The sequence below is a fragment of the Vanellus vanellus genome, assembly GCF_965231255.1.
Source record: "Vanellus vanellus genome assembly, chromosome: Z".
In the NCBI taxonomy this organism is placed as follows: Eukaryota; Metazoa; Chordata; class Aves; order Charadriiformes; family Charadriidae; genus Vanellus; species Vanellus vanellus.
The window spans coordinates 24,019,725-24,035,051 of record NC_138908.1 but is presented as its reverse complement, the minus strand read 5'-3'; positions in this window follow the sequence as shown (position 1 = coordinate 24,035,051).

Here is a 15,327-nt window from a genome sequence, read left to right as displayed (position 1 = left end):
CGCCAATTAATCTGTCGTGGTTTAGGCCAAAATCCACTACTGGGGACCTGAGGCACCCCAGATGGCACCGACAGGTGCTCCCCTCTACCCTTCTTCAAAGAGAGAGGCAGAGGAGGAAAAAGAGACTTATGAGTTTAGAAGGAACTAAAGTACTTTGATGAAATATTATTAATAATATAAAAAGAAATAATGAAAAATATATACAAAACCGTATCAAGCTCCCAAGATGACAATGATGTCACTGGCTGGCACTGGGGCAGTCCCAGGCTGGACGGGAACTGGATTCTGGATCTGGATTCAGGATCGGGATCACAGTCAGATGAACAGAGTCCTCCTCAGACGTCGGCCGTTGAAGGAAGAGCTGACCCTTTGATCCCTCAGCTTTTATACTGAGCATGAGGCAGATGGGATGGAATACCCTGTTGGTGAATTTTGGGTCACCTGTCCTGTCCGCTCCTCCCTGCAGGTGGGACTCCACTATGCTTTTCCACTTCTGACCCTCCAACGGGGCAAATAACAAAGTTGGTTGGCCTTGGGGGTTATAGCAATAAGTATGAACAGGATCTTCTCTGCATACCATGTCTGGGCATCAGCTACAAACAATTGGTCTTATCACTCTGAGAGTGAACATTGTCTGCACAATATGCAGTTAACTTCAGTAGTTAGAAGAGGCCCAGCTAAGAAGTGAAGTTACTGAACAAAATTGGTTCTGTTTTACCTCAAACCAGGACAGTGACTCTCCAGCACGAAGTTCTCAACTACACCCAGTAGTAAGTGGTCCCCAAATCCCTCGTGCTCTGGGGACCACACCAAAGTCAGTAGACTACTCGCATGCTCTCCCTTTATGCAAGTAATTAAACTCCTTCCTTAATTTTGACTACAGCTCCAACAGCAGCAAATTCACTAAAATTACAAAACTACCACTCCCAGTTGTGCTAAGGCATGTCCAGTTTTGATAGACATGGGAGGAGACAGTTTGTCCCAAAGCCTCGACCATTTTAGCTCACCAAAAAAGAAACCATGGGTGCAAACGTGCGGCAGATACTAAGCAGGGGCGCCAATTTTCTGCACATCGGCCCAGGTCTGCCTAGTTATCGAAACTACTTAGTTCAAGTAGTACTTCTCTAAGTATCTCCCTGAGAATCTAACTACTTAGAAACCTAAGCACAAAATTGACTGCCAAAAGCTGTCCATCTTTCTGTTGCAGCGCTACGTTCTTGCTGTCCGTTACTACAGGATTACACTGGCTCATAAGCTGCCCTTCTGAAAATACCCCGATCCAGATCTTTTATAGCATCCGTCATGAGTCTACACGTACCCATAACATTGCCAAGTCGCCGTTTTCATGCCACTTTTGAATATTGCTCTCTCTCCTGTAAACACTCTACCTGCCTCTCATGGTTTGGGCCAAAACGGCCACAAGGCAAGTGACAGATGCTCCCCGCTCCCTCTCTTCTGTAAAAAAAAAAAGAGAGGCAGGAGAGAGAGAGAGAGAGACATACGAGTTTAGAAGGAACTAAACTGCTTTAATGAAATATTAATAGAAAAGTAAAAAGGAAATAATGAAATGTATAGAAAACCGTATCGAGCTCCCAGGATGACAGTCACCTCGCCAGCTGGCCCTGGGGAAGCCCCAGACTGGACTCAGTGACGGATGGGAACTGGATTCCGGAGCTGCATTCAGGATCGAGACCAAATGCACACGAACAGACAGAGTCCTCCTCAGGCGTCGACCATCGAAGAAAGAGGGCTGACCCTTTGATCCCTCAGCTTTTCTACTGCGCGTGAGGCAGATGGGATGGAATCCCCTGTTGGGCAATTTTGGGTCACCTGTCTAGTCCGCTCCTCCCCGCAGGTGCGACCCCTCTGCGCTTTTCCGCTTCCCACCCTCCAACGGGGCAAATAACCACGTTATCTGCCCTTGGGTGTTATAGCCCTAAGTCTAAGCAAGAGCCTCTCTGCATACCATGCCTGGCATCAACTATCAACACAGGTCTCGTCACTCTGAGAGTGAACGGTTTCTGCACAATAGGCTGCTCACTGCAGTAGTTAGAAGAGGCTTAGCTAAAAAGTGAAGTGACTGAAGAGAGAATCGGTTCCGTTTTACTTCAAACAAGGACAGATGCTATTTGTCCCATGATGGCATTGGTGGAGTACATCATGTCTGTTAAAAAGACAGAAAACAGGAACGGTCTGGGTGGGGAAGGCCGGACAGGTTACCCCTTTTGTGGTGCAGGATATGTCATACGCGTTTCTGCCAGGGCGTCATAAGTTATCTTTTGCAGTTGGGCACACAGCACAAGTTCCCACAACTCCAGTAAGTTTAACTCTCTGAGGGAGAGGATGAGAGAGAAAAGAGACTCACCAGTTTAAAAAACAAATTAAATTACTTTAATGAAAGCCTCAACCAAAAAAAAGAGAGAAACTAAAGACACATGCACACTATATCCACAACTGTATTAAGAGAGAAAAGATCCTTTTATTGTGAACATGGCATGCGGGAGCCCAGGAGTCACAGGGGTTCAGGCACTAACAGGAAACGGGCACCTACAAGGACAGAGTCAGAAAACGCTGGTAAAGCCCAAAGGCAGGACGAGACAGGACTTGGTTCCCCTTCCTTTGGGAAACACAGCCGGCAAGGAAGGGTTTCTAGCCCAGCTGGCATTGAGCAGGGGGTGGCTCTGGCGCCTTGTCCCCATGGGGAACGCGCTTTGAGACTGTGCGTCTGCAGGGATGCACAGTGCGCCTGTGCCACGCAGCAGGGCTCCATCGGGAGCCCCTGGGGAGCTGCCATGGACTTCTTCCCAAAGCCTGCACGGCACCATCCCTGGCCGACCCTTGCCAGCCCCTTGGACTGACTTAGCGCAGTTTAAGGAGTTGGGAAAGATGGGCAGCAGAGCCTGGGACTCACCTGGGCTTCTTCACCATCTGGACCTTTCTTCTTCTCTTCAGTCGCAGTCTTCTTCCTCTCTTCCTTCTTTTTTCTTCTTGTTTACATTCCATCTCCTCTTCCCAGGCCTCTGGTCTCTTCCTTTTGCTTTGGTTTTCGGTTTCCTGGAGGGAGCCTGCAAACCTTTCCATCCCACAGTGGATTGGAGAGGTAAAGCCAGGATCAACTGGATCAATCAGTTCTCCATTTAACCCAAGCTCACTCCTTTTACCTTTGTGCCTTTGAAAGGTTCTTTTGATCTTCTGCACATCGCAGGGACTCTGTCGTGGTCTCGGGGGCGGTTGGAGGAAAAGTGGTCGTGTCCTAAACCAGAAATGTTGGCGTTAGCAGGTGGCAAGGGATGCCCTGGAGGAGTAAGCGACTTTTTGGCAAATTGCTCCCTTAGCTCTCTAGAGAAGGTGCCTTGGGCTGGTTGGCATTAGCCCTTTCTTCCAAGGGCCTCACTTTCGAACACAACGTTCTCACAGGTGTGTGACACTCTGCTAATTTGCAGGGGCCATTCAGCAGACACCCTGCGGTCCCCTGCGGGCAAGAAAAGGCTTGCCCACTTCTTTCTCCTGCCGTTTCTTCTGCCCTCCCGAGACAGAACTCTGCAGATACCCCTTTGGTGCAACACCCCCTTCTGTGGTGGCAGGCTTTGCTTTTGGAGTCTGTCCTTGGCAGGTATTTTGTAGGTATTTCCTTTGACTAAGCACATTCCTAACACATTGGAGAAACCACCTTTCCACTTTCACTTACACTGCCCTGTTCTGGGGGATAAAAAAAACCCACACAAAGCCAGAAGGCAATGAATGCTGGGAAGAGGCACAGCAGCTCCTTGGACTCATTAAGACATACCCTCCTCCACGAGACACATTGTTGCAGTGTTTGTGGACCTGCCATACCTCTGCTATTTCCAATCCTGCCTCCGTATCTGCCACTTCTACTTCCTTGAGGACTAGCAGAGAGGGTGGTGCCTCCAGGAAAGCTTTTGCCTGGTACACCACGTCTGCTACCCCTGTACCTGGGGGAAGGGCAGCCCCCTCCTCCTCCTGCTGCTGCTGCTCCCTCCCGCTGCAAAGGAAAACAGAGTAAGAGCCCGTCAATGGAGACCACCAGCCCAGCGCTCCCAGAGCCTGCCCTGCCCTGCCCTGCCTGCAGCGTGGTGCGATGGGGCAGGACGGGCAGGGGGCCAGCAGCTGGAACCGCGGCTCTGGCTCAGCAGTTCCAGCTGGGATGCTCCTGAGAGCCGGCATGCCACCACGACAGCCCTGCCCAGCCCTCGCCCTGCCCTCCTCCTCCAAGCTGTGGGCAGCAGCAGAGGCTCCGTGTCCCCGCAGAACCAGGTCCAGCAGCCGCTGCCCAGCGGGTCCCCTTGCTCCTCCAGGTGACATCCTCCCTTGGGCTGCCACACCTGCATAGGGACACTCAAGGGACAAGTGAGCATGGCTCCTCCCGGCTCTGGCCGAGGAGCAGAGGTCAATTTAGTTCTGGGGACGGAGTGAAGCAGGAAGCACCTCAAGCGCTCCGCAATGTCGAAGGGTACCAAGGGCTGAGCTCTCTCCTGCTGCAGCGTGATGGGCACAGATATCCTCCGGGTGAAGGGCAGCAGAATCCTCAATTCTGCAGACGTGCCGCTTGCAGGAGGACAAAAGGCCCTCCCTGCCTTTCTTTCCAAAACTTACCTGAGCGGTGATGTCCTCCTTTATTGACAGATGGGGCAAGCAGCGGTGCTTGCTTGGGATCATCCTACAAGAATCAGAGAGCGGTTAGAGAGCAGCCTCACAGCAGAAAGGGCCACTGGCAAGCTGCCAGGCGGCACCAGCAGCCTGAGAGCATTAGCGGTGGGACCCTCTGCCTTCCGGGGCTCACCCCACTCACCACACATCCTGCACAGCCATGGGTGGGGGAAAGGCCATTCTCACCTCTAGCAGCTTCTCCAGGCTCCTGGGATTGAATGTCCTCCACTGGGCAAGAAGGAGTGGAAGAAGGTGAGCAGCGATGCATCTGCTGCTCGGCTGGAGGAGCGGTTGTTAGGGACAGAAACACTCACAGCGTGGCAGCGGCTCAGCTCCTTCTCCAGGTGCTTGATGGATGGGAGGCAGCTCACCCGTGCTCTCTTGTCTCCTTCTGGTGTCCTGTGCACCAGGAAGGGACAGGGAGGGAGCTGGGTCAAGCCCAAGCTGCCTCTTCTCCCTTTCTCTTGGCATTGCAGCTTCTTCTGCCCTTCCCTTCTGGGCACCAAAAGGTGACCAGGGGATTCAGGATGTAGAAATGCCCCTATTCCTCCGTGCCAGCGTGCTGCCTGCTCCCTGCTCAGGCTCTGCTCGGAGGGCAGAGGCCATTCACAGGATGCCATGGGCCCAGTTGGGAACCTCTCCTGCCCAGTCATGGGACGTGGCACCATGACTCACCTGAAAGGGGCAACACAGGAGCTGCTGGGCCAGGAGAGGATGATGGAGGTCCCATCCTCATCACTTCCTTCCTTTTCTGCTCTTGCTGCCTCCTTGTCAGCACTCAGCACCCACAGCTGGTCCAGGGCCAGGCAGAGCCGTGGGCGCAGGGTGGTGCCACATCTGAAGAGCGGAGAGGCAGGCAGGGAGCTGGAGGTGGAGCCTGCCGGAGCCCTGTCCCCCGCCTGCCGTTGGGGCAGACATGGGTGCATCCAGCAGCAAGGTGCCCCCGGGGGCTGAGGCTGGTGCCAGGGTGTCCCTGCCCCGCTGCCAGGGACAGGGCTGGGGGAAAGGCGGCTGGGCTTGCAGGCACTTACTGCAACTTGGCAATGAGCAGCTTCTGCTGGAGGAGGCAAAGGCACCTCTGGCTTCTCTTGCAGCCCTGGCTCAACCATACATCCATGCTCAGCACCGCCGTGCCCTTTCTGAGAGGCTCCCTGCAGAGCAGAGAGCGGTGGGTATGTGAAAGGCTGCTGCTGTGGGGCCCGGCCATGCCCGCGTGTCCCCGAGCCCCAGGGAGAGCCCACCTAGAGCCACAGCAGCAGTTGGCCTGGCCCATTCCACCCGGGACTGGAGGACCCTGGCCGTGCCCCAAGGACACGGCCCAGGCAGCCACAGTAAGGATGGGATGCGGGGTGCTGCTGCTGGTGCTGCTTTGGGCCAGCACAGCTCCATCCTGCTGTCTCTGGTGGCTCTTGGCTGCAACTGACAAACACTGGGAGCTCAACGGAAGCTGGGTGGTTACCGGGAGGCACCGGGGCATGGCTTTTCTCCACTATGGCCATCTCTGTCTGGCACGGGGGAACCCAGAGCAGGACACAGCAGAGGGCACCCATCACCTCCCTCCATCCGCTGCCCACTTACGGCTAGCGTCGTCTGCGCGGCTGGCGCCGCTTGTTGCGCTGTGGCTGTCCCTGGCAGCCTGCGAGGGTCCTGCGGCGCTTTGGACAGCGTGCTGCTGGAGGCAGCCTGGCCGTGGTGGTGGTGTGCCCCACCAGGCCTGCGGGAGATGGATCCACCTCCATGGGCTCTGTGTCATCTGTGGGGGGATCCACCTCCATGGGCTCTTCCTCATCCCTCTTCTGTGGCGGGTCGACCTCCATGGGCTCATCTCTCTGGGCAGGGCTGCTGCTGCTGGCACCAGCCCACTGGCGTTTCCTGGTCTGGGGAGGCATCCTCAGGGCTTCCAATGAGCCTCTTGGCCCTGGGCCCACTCAATGTAGGCACTGTTGCCACTCACTGTGGGCACTCGCCTCCCTTGGCCGCCTCCTCCTCTCGCAAGCAGGCTTGGCGTGACTGTGTCCGGCTGCTGAGCGAGCTGTGGGCCAGCCACAGGGCTGCCTGCTTGCCTAACGGCCAGCCGGTGATGTCACCAACGGACGTTGCTGTGGCTGGGAGGGGGGCCCCTGAGGCCCTGAAGGCCCCATTGCGGGCGGCCCTTTTGCTTCCAGAGAGAAAGGCTGCCCCTGGAGCAGTGGGTCTGCCCTCCATGTCCCCTGGTGTGCCCTGGGCTCCAGCCCCCTCCTTGTGCCAGGCCTCAACAGGACAGCGGCCACAGTGTCAGAGGGCCTGGCCTGGTGCATGCTGCTGCGCAGGGGCGACAGGAGGAGTCCATTGTAGGGCCACCGAGGTCCTTGGGGCCTGGAGGAGGGGTGTTCAGTCTGCAGACAGGAAGGCCCATGGCGGGTTGCTGTCCCCGGCCGGTTCTTGCCTCAGCTACCCAATGGGTGGTTGAAGATGACGCCAGACCCACCCTGGTGTTGCACAGAGAAGATCTGCTGCTTGGTGGGGACTCTCTGTGCCTTCAGAGTTGAGGGAAGAGAACTCAAGCACAGAGCTCATTGCCTCAATGATGTCATGTCATGTTCTTCATCAGCTGAATCAGTGCTTTATGGCTTAAAGAGAGACCTGGTGACATCCAATAAATTAAAAAAAAAAAACAAAACTAAAACAACAACAAACCTGTGACCGTTCCAATATTTCCGTTTCATTTTGATAAGATTTAACTTTGTACTTTCTAGTTGTGGTGTGAGCAATTCTCTGTGTCGTTGCTTTCTTAGGCAGAGCCTTAGTGCTTAGGTAGGTGTGTGACTTATTGAACCAGTACCAGAAAAATGATTCCTTAGAAACACCTTATATGCAGCCTGTTTTTCTGCATTGTTCAGGAGAGGCAGCTTCATGATGGAGTGTGGTGAACTGCTTGAGAATTCTTCATTGGAGTGCCTGCCTTTAGAGCAGCAGCTCTCTTAAATGACGGAGCTGTGCGGACCCTTCTGAGGCCACAAACAAGTGCAGGCTCAAGCGATGGAAATGCTGTATCTACGTAGTTCTTAGTATTCCACGCTTTGGTCTTGGAAGGCTGAGACACCTGGAAGAGCAGGTGCTCTTTCCTATAAAATACCCCCAAACCCCTCACCTACTAACAGCCTTTTTCTTTATGAACTTGATTGATGATGTACTGTGATCTTGGGTTGATTCCCCTATGTGGAATGACTAAAACATGCGGCTTGTATTTGAAGGGCTGGAATCTGAGCACAATTTGCTGCAAGTCTGAAGTGCCCCTGAGCAAAGGGAGCCACAGAAGTCAGGGCTGCAGCACAGGAGGGAATCCACGGAGCATCAGTGGGTGGGTGGCAGCAAAATTTTTACTTGTGTGCTGAACCCCCACCCAGAGATTTGCGAGCTACAGCTGGCTTGTGGACTGGATAGTCTGGCACTACTTGACTGCCGGTTAAGATAGCAGACCCTCTAAGCAGTTGTCGACCTCTGAGTAGGCAGGTGGGTAACATGCCAGCAAGAGTGTTTGGGGGAGAAGAGAGCTGCTGCATGCACGCCTCTGGGATTCGGCTGCCCGTGGCAGGAGATGCGTGAAGTTGGGTGTGTGTGCTGTCACGGGCAGATGCTCAAGGGCAGCTAAGAGCGAGCTGGAGCGCTCTGCTTTCACCCGGGAGAGAAAGGCTGCTGCTGAAAGCACAGGCTGGCAGGATCCTGACGGAGCCAAGGAGCAGAAAGGAAGGATTTAAACAATGGGGGAGTGCTCCTTTCAGCAGGGATGGCTATACCTTGGCACTTGGTGGGCTTGGTTTCATTCCTCTTTCCTCCATTGTCTCTCTCCTCCTTCTTTCCTCTCTGTTGTTGCAGCTCCTGGAAGTAGAGGGAAAAGACAGCTGTTGAGGATTGCCTTGGAGCCTTATCTCAGGAAAGCCTGAGCATCAGGTTGGCAGGTTTCCAAGCTGCTAGCCGTGCTTCCTTCCCATGAGCCCAGGACACAAGCCTTGGGGAGCCGCGGCTTTGCTTCCAGTATTTCTTTGTTCCCTGAGCACGCGTTTGCAAATTCTGTAACCTTTTGCCCTTGTCCCTCCGCAGGTTAAGGTGCAACATGCTGACTTTTGATCTGCCCATCTTAATCTCTCTCCTTCTCAGCAGCATTCCTGATAGTCTTATTTCCACAGGTTGTGCCAGTCTGGAGGAGAAACGTTTCCTTTTTGAGCTCAGGCACATGATCTGAGGACGCTCACCATTTCTGACTGTGCCTAATGATTTAGGTTCTTCCTGAAGACACCAAGAGGATTGCTGTGTTTGTCGCTCTGTGTGTCTTCATTGCTACTCGTACTCACAAAACAACTGGACCAAATTTGGGATCTGATGACTCAGGTTTCGACTTGCAGCTTCTTCTGCTTCTTCGGACCCTTGTTGCATAGGAGTTCCTGTGCTTTTGCCTTCTATTTGGTGCACACAAGCAGCGTATTGGCTTTGTGATCTGGGCATTATTGAGCATTTATTGTTCAATGTGGGCAAGCGTGACTCCCAGGGCCGTGAACACTTGGAAAACATGCTATGCAGTATTACCTGCAGGGTGTGGCAGACTGACCCAAATGATTCATGGTTTTGTTAATCCTTATACCTAGGAAAACAAATGTATGCAAAAGAAGGCCAGCAACACCAGAGTGTGAGGGATGGCCTTAAACGTGTGTTTTCCCATGAGATGTGACTTCTGTGTAGGCACCTAGTTCCAGGTACTGCAAATTTGTGTAGAATTTCTTGGGAAATGGCTGAGCTGCTGCATCTGCTCTTGAAGTGTCAGCTGGGAGAAAAGGCTGATACTCTTGAGGAACACCGAGTAATATCAGGTTGAGACCAATGAGTTTCCATTTGTGTGGGAAAAATAATACTTTGCATTGATTGAGCAGTTAGAAAGCTGCTAAGAAAGGACAATCTCCAGAGTGTTTTGAAAAATCATCACTTAGAATGCAGCTTAATGAAAATTGTCATGGGAGACCTGGGCTTAGGCCCACGAAAGTATGTAGGTATTGAAGAAGGCTGGTGCAAGAAGCGTTCCTTGCTGGTGGGTTGCCGTTAGCCTTGCGTCTGTGGAGGTGGTCAGCATGCGTTCACACAGCAACGCAAGCCAGAGCAGCTTCTCGACTGCTCTAATTCTCCCCTGGGTTGCCTCCAGCGCTGGGGGTGGGACAGGAGAGCTGTGGGCACTCCGCACTTCCCAAGGACTTCAGAGAGGCCTGCGGAAGAAAGGGCTCTGCCAGAGCAGAAAGGCAAATGTATGGCAATACTCGATAGCTTTCTTCTGTAGGAAGAAAGGAGGCAGTGGCAAATCCCGTTGCTCCAGTTACCACCCTTTCAACAGAGACCCTGAGGAGGACTGAAGTGTGCTGCTCTGTGCCAGTGAGGATTTGCCTGCAGTTTTGGATATTCTGCTTTTACAGGCAGTATGTGCCTCGTACGTTTATTGTTACAGATTAGAGTTCTGCTGCGACTCTGGTGTTACTGGAGAGGGGGGATGTGGCACTGAAACACTTAGTGGTGCTCCTGGGCCCTGTTTTGAACTAGTTCTTAAAAAATGTGTTTTTCTTACCTCTGCTGGAGTTTGTCATGTTGAGTTCACTACTGAAATCCCACTTCAACATCCCTTTCAATGTCACAGGTAGAAGAGCCCAAGCAGTTCTCGCTGGTCCCTCCGGCAGTTGACTTCAGAAACAGGTCCTGTGTTTTGGTGAAAGAAAGTGTTGCTTGAGGAGGTACGTGCGCTGTGTTGGTGTGAGTTGGGGTGGGGAAGATGGGAAGCAAAGTAGAGATTGAGCTGGGCTTTCTTAGGAGAAGGAGAAATGCCTTCAGCTCTGTGTTGGGTGCTAAACTCTTAAAGAAGATGCTGCTGTGGATTTTCTTGAAAGGCTGTCCATTAGGAGTGGCCTAGAGAGGAATGGTATTTTGTAAATGACTCTGGAAAGAAGCCAGAGGAATAAGAACAGTGTCATGGTTTTGCTGCATTTTGATAGAGATTTACTTTAGTTCTGCCCTTAGTTGCTTATAATCAAAAATGCCGTTCTGACTGAAAGCACAGCGGCATGATAAGGTGCTGAGAAGTCTCTGGCTAATTCTGCAGGTGGGTCGCTGGTAGCCTTCCTTCAAAGGAGGTGTGGGAGAAATGTCTGTCTGTGGGGTCGGTGCGCTTTTGGGGAGGGGAGAAGATACCTCTGCCTGTGCAAGAGCACCGTCCCTGGCAAAGAGGTGCAGGGAGAGTGCCTGACCACCGCTCCTGCTGTGGACTGTAGCGTCTCCTTGTCTTTGTACCTACGCTGTGTGTCATTTTTCAGATTGTGAAATAAAACTCTCAAGTTCTGAGAGCTTTTTTCTCTGCCTGCATGACAAAGTCGTGTTTCAGCTTGAAACTCATCTGGTCTGTGTCTGCTCTGCCTGAAAAGACACCTGAAAGGAGTCTGCAGAGTTGGCGTGCCCATGGGGGAGATACCCAGCTGGCCCTTTGTGTGGGGTGGATGGTGGCGGATGCCCAGAGCAGTGGGCAGCAGCAATTCCTGCTGTTGGTACTTAACCGGGAACCGCTTTGGTAAAGGGGTGGAGATGGTGCTTTCTGTGGCATCTCTGGGGTCTCAGTCTTGCAGCGACACCTTTGACGTTGGAGGGGTGGGCTGCTATAAGCTAAGTAAGCAACCTCTGACAAGACTGCAGGGGTAGTCCTTGTGTGGCAAAAAGCCTGGCAGTGTTTTCATGGAGCTCTGCCCGCTTGCTTCTGTGGTCTACGTTATCATGCTACCCGCAGTGCTGTTTCCCTCCCCCATGAAAACGGGCGTTCTGCAGGACAGGATGTTTTACCTGCTGCGGTGTGTGATGCCTGGCCCTGGAAAGATGAGGCCAGATAGAATTTCCCCGGAACAAAACTGGACTGGGTCTGCAAAACTTGCTCTGTGTCAATAAAAACTGAGAGGACTAAATAGCTGGTAAGGTTTGATTATGAGCTGTAGCACAGAGTTGATACTGGAGGTATGATTCTCTATGGCTGTTGTGGTTTGGGCCGGATTGGCCACTGGGTGGCAGGACAGATGCTCTCGTCAATGTGTCTTCAAAGAGAGGCAGGAGAGAGAAAGAGAGACTCAGGATTTCAGAAGGAACTGAACTACTTGACTAAAACGTTAAGAATAAAATAAAAAGGAAATAATGAATATATACAAAACTGTATTGAGCTCCCAGAATGGTTTTACGTGTAATAGTGGAAGTAGAGATGTGTGATTTTGTTGCTGTTGTTTTTTTTATCCTTGAGGACAGGCATAACAGTGGGAAATACTCAAAGTAAGGTGAAGAAAACTGAGCAGTTTCCACTAAACTAAAAATTGCAAGATCAGCAGAAGAGAGAGGAAATATTTCTTCTATAGCATAATTGTTATGGGTCTTTCTTAGCAGCCCTAGATTACAGTCCTTTTATTCAGCAGCAGAACCTGCACCTGTGTCATACATCTGGTACGTGTCCTGAGGATGGCAACTAAGTATAAGCACAGCAGAATTGTACCCCATGTCGGGGTCATGCTCACTGAGCTGAGGCAGTCTTCCAGAACATATAAGTGAATTTGGGGACGTCCCTGCGTGTTGGAACTTCACAGTATTAATGATTCGATCAATAGAGTTTGAGGAACGTCAGCAAGTTTGTACTACTTTCTTTTCTTTATTGACTTTATAGAACAGCACTGAAGTTATTCATATAGATTCTTTAGGCAATTCAAATACTTTCACTGAATGACAGAAAGGCTGAGGTTGGAAGGGACCTCTGGATGTCGTCTTGCGATAGCCACCTGCTGCAGCAGAGACAGCCAGCGCCGCTCAGCCAGGGTCTGGCTCCATCTTCTCTGCAGCCTCCCATCAGGCTTTTTATGCATTGATCAATTCCCCTGCGAGCCTTCTCTTCACCAGGCTAAGCGGTGCCAGCTCGCTCAGCCCTTCCTCAGAGGAGAGATGCTGCAGTGCCTTTATCATCTTCACACTCCTTTGCCAGACTCTCTCTCCAGACTCTCTCTCCAGTCCAGCCCAGGACACCATCAGTGCTCCTGGTGGCAAGGGCACACTGTTGGCTCATGATCAGCTGGGTGGCCACCAGGACCTGCAGGGCTTTTTACGCCAAGCTGCTTTCCAGCCGAGCAGCGCGCCAAATGTGCTGGTTCCTGGGGTTGTCCCTCGCCAGGTTCTGGACTTCACTTCTTTCTCCTGTTGAACTTCTTGTGGCTCCTGCCTTGGCAGGGTGTGAGCATGGGGTGATGCAGAGGGCAGAGCCAAGTGGTGCAGACTCTGAGCAGGAGGAAAGATTTGGGTGCCAGTGTTGCAGGGCATGACGGGGCAGTAGAGGCTGGTAGGAGAGCAGATCCCCGGGACGTGGGGGCAGATGATGTGGTGAGGAGGAGACCAGGCATGGGACGTTTAGCAGTGGGGCATGGTCCAGCCCTGGAGTCCCCCTTCTGACTGAACCGTTGGCCGGCATGTGTCCCAGCTGCTGGCCTGGCCCTGGTTTTGGCAGCTCCTGGGGCCTTGTTCTAGTTGTGCCGGCGGGGTGGCCTCTTGGGTGGCTGAGGTGAATGTTGGGAGCTGCTGGCCCTCCTCTTCGGGCCTCGCCGTGGCCCCCCACGGGAGAGGTCCCTGCTGCGGCTGGGAGTAGAGGGACCTGCGGCAACCTCCCCTGGATCCTCATGCAGCTCCTCCTGTTCCCCGTTGGTTGGAACAGGGGCATCGGGGGAGCTGCCGGGAGCCCCATGAAGAGCAGCGGTGGAGGTGTTGGGTCGCTCCTCTTCATTGTCTGCAGCAGGGCTGCGGGAGGTGCCTTGGCCAGGGCCAGGAGACCCCCTTCTGGAGGCAGCAGGAGGAGGGACAGCCATGGGGCTGCCCTCCCGCTCCTCGGCAGCATGGCTGTCCTCGAGGCCCAGCAGACGGTGGGCCTCCGCGCTGCAGCGTTGCACGGCGACGTTGATAAGCTGCTGTACAAATGTCGCCGCGTGATCCTGGAGGCTGATCTGCAGCAGCCGGACCAGGACCTCTTCGTCCAGACCAAAGAAGCCCAGGACGGCCAGGATGAGGTCCTCCATCACAACGGCTGCTGAAGGCTCCTCGGCAAAGATCAGCCCCAGCTGCTGTTGGAGCCAGGGCAGAAAGCGTTGGAGGAGAGCCGGGTGGTCGTCAAAGAGGAACGCCCAGGTATGGGGCTGGAGGCCGCCCACCAGAGCCCTGGGCACCAACTCCACTGCCAGCGGCTGAGGTGTTACAGAGCGGCGAGGGGAGCTGTGGGTGTCTGGGTGCCTGGGCGCTCCTCCGGCCTGCCGGGTGCCAACTGGTGCGGGGGCTGAGGCAGATGACGCGATGGGAACCTCTTCGAAGTCATTGTCTGCCCTCACCGAGTGCACGATGGATCGCACTCTCCTCTTGCAGAGAGGGCACTCGGGCTTGCTGTTAGCCCAGCGCAGGATGCACTGGTAACAGAATTGGTGGAGGCATGGCATGGCATAGGCGGCATCGTCCCAGCTGTCCAGGCACACTGGGCAGCGGTTGTCCAGGTCCATTGCCATGCTCTCCACTCGCTGCATCGTGCTAGGGGCAGCTGGGGGTGACCAAGTGCTCCCTCCCTGTGGCGCTGCAGCAGCCGGTGTCAGGCTGGAAAAGGAAGAGAGGCTACGGTCACTGGCTGGCCTGAGGAGGGGTGGAAGAAATGCCCAGGTCCCTCAAGAAAGAAACCCTCCCAGCTCCCCAGGGTGCGGTGTCCCCACACAGCTCACCTCTGCTGCTGCGAGCGTGCCTCCTGACTGCCCCGGCTGCCTGAAGCTGACAGGGCCAGGGAAAATCCTTTGCGGGCTCTGGGGCACAGATGGAGAGCTGCCGCGAGCAACTAACTCCCCAGTCAGGACACCAGCGCCAAGGCTTGGCTCAACACTCCAGCCTCGCCAACTGCTCAGCTGGAATGCGGGTATGAACCAGCTGGATGGGACTCGGCGCCCGGATTTAAGCAGCGAGGGGCACGTGTTCACAATCCGTTGCTTGGTGACATCAGAGCCCATCCCTCGGTGACAACAGAACCCATCACTTGGAACGTCTTGCCAGCACTGCCTGGTGGCATCTCCTGAAAGTGGAGAGGTTCAGGCTGGAGAGCAGGAATCCAGAAGAAAATCCTTGTGAGACTCATAAAGCAGTGGAGTGGGTTGCCAGAGAGGCTGTGGGATCCCTGAGCCTGGAGGTCAATCCGTCCAGACCTGCGATGCCACACTCCAGAGCATCCAGGTCTATATTCCTTGTTGACCCTTCCCTGAGCCGTCTCCGAGTTGCACAAGAGGCCTCTTCCAGTAGGGGCACTTGAGTGGTTTGGTTGTTGGTATAACCCAGTGTGAAGGGGCAGATGTGAGCGTTGTTCACCCAGGCAGGGACCATCCGGGAGATATGCAGAGGCCTCCCAAAGCTGTGTCTCTTGTCCTCTGTCTCGGCTCGGGGAACTGTGTCCAGGCTGGGTGGAAATACACATTTAGCTGCTGGGAGGATAGGACAGCATGCACATGAAGGGGTGAAATCACTTTTATCTTGAAATAAAAATCTTCCTCCCCTCCGTGCTTTGAACTTTGCCACATTCTTGAGATTTGTTCCTACAGTTTGCACCAGAGGTTTTGGGCTCTA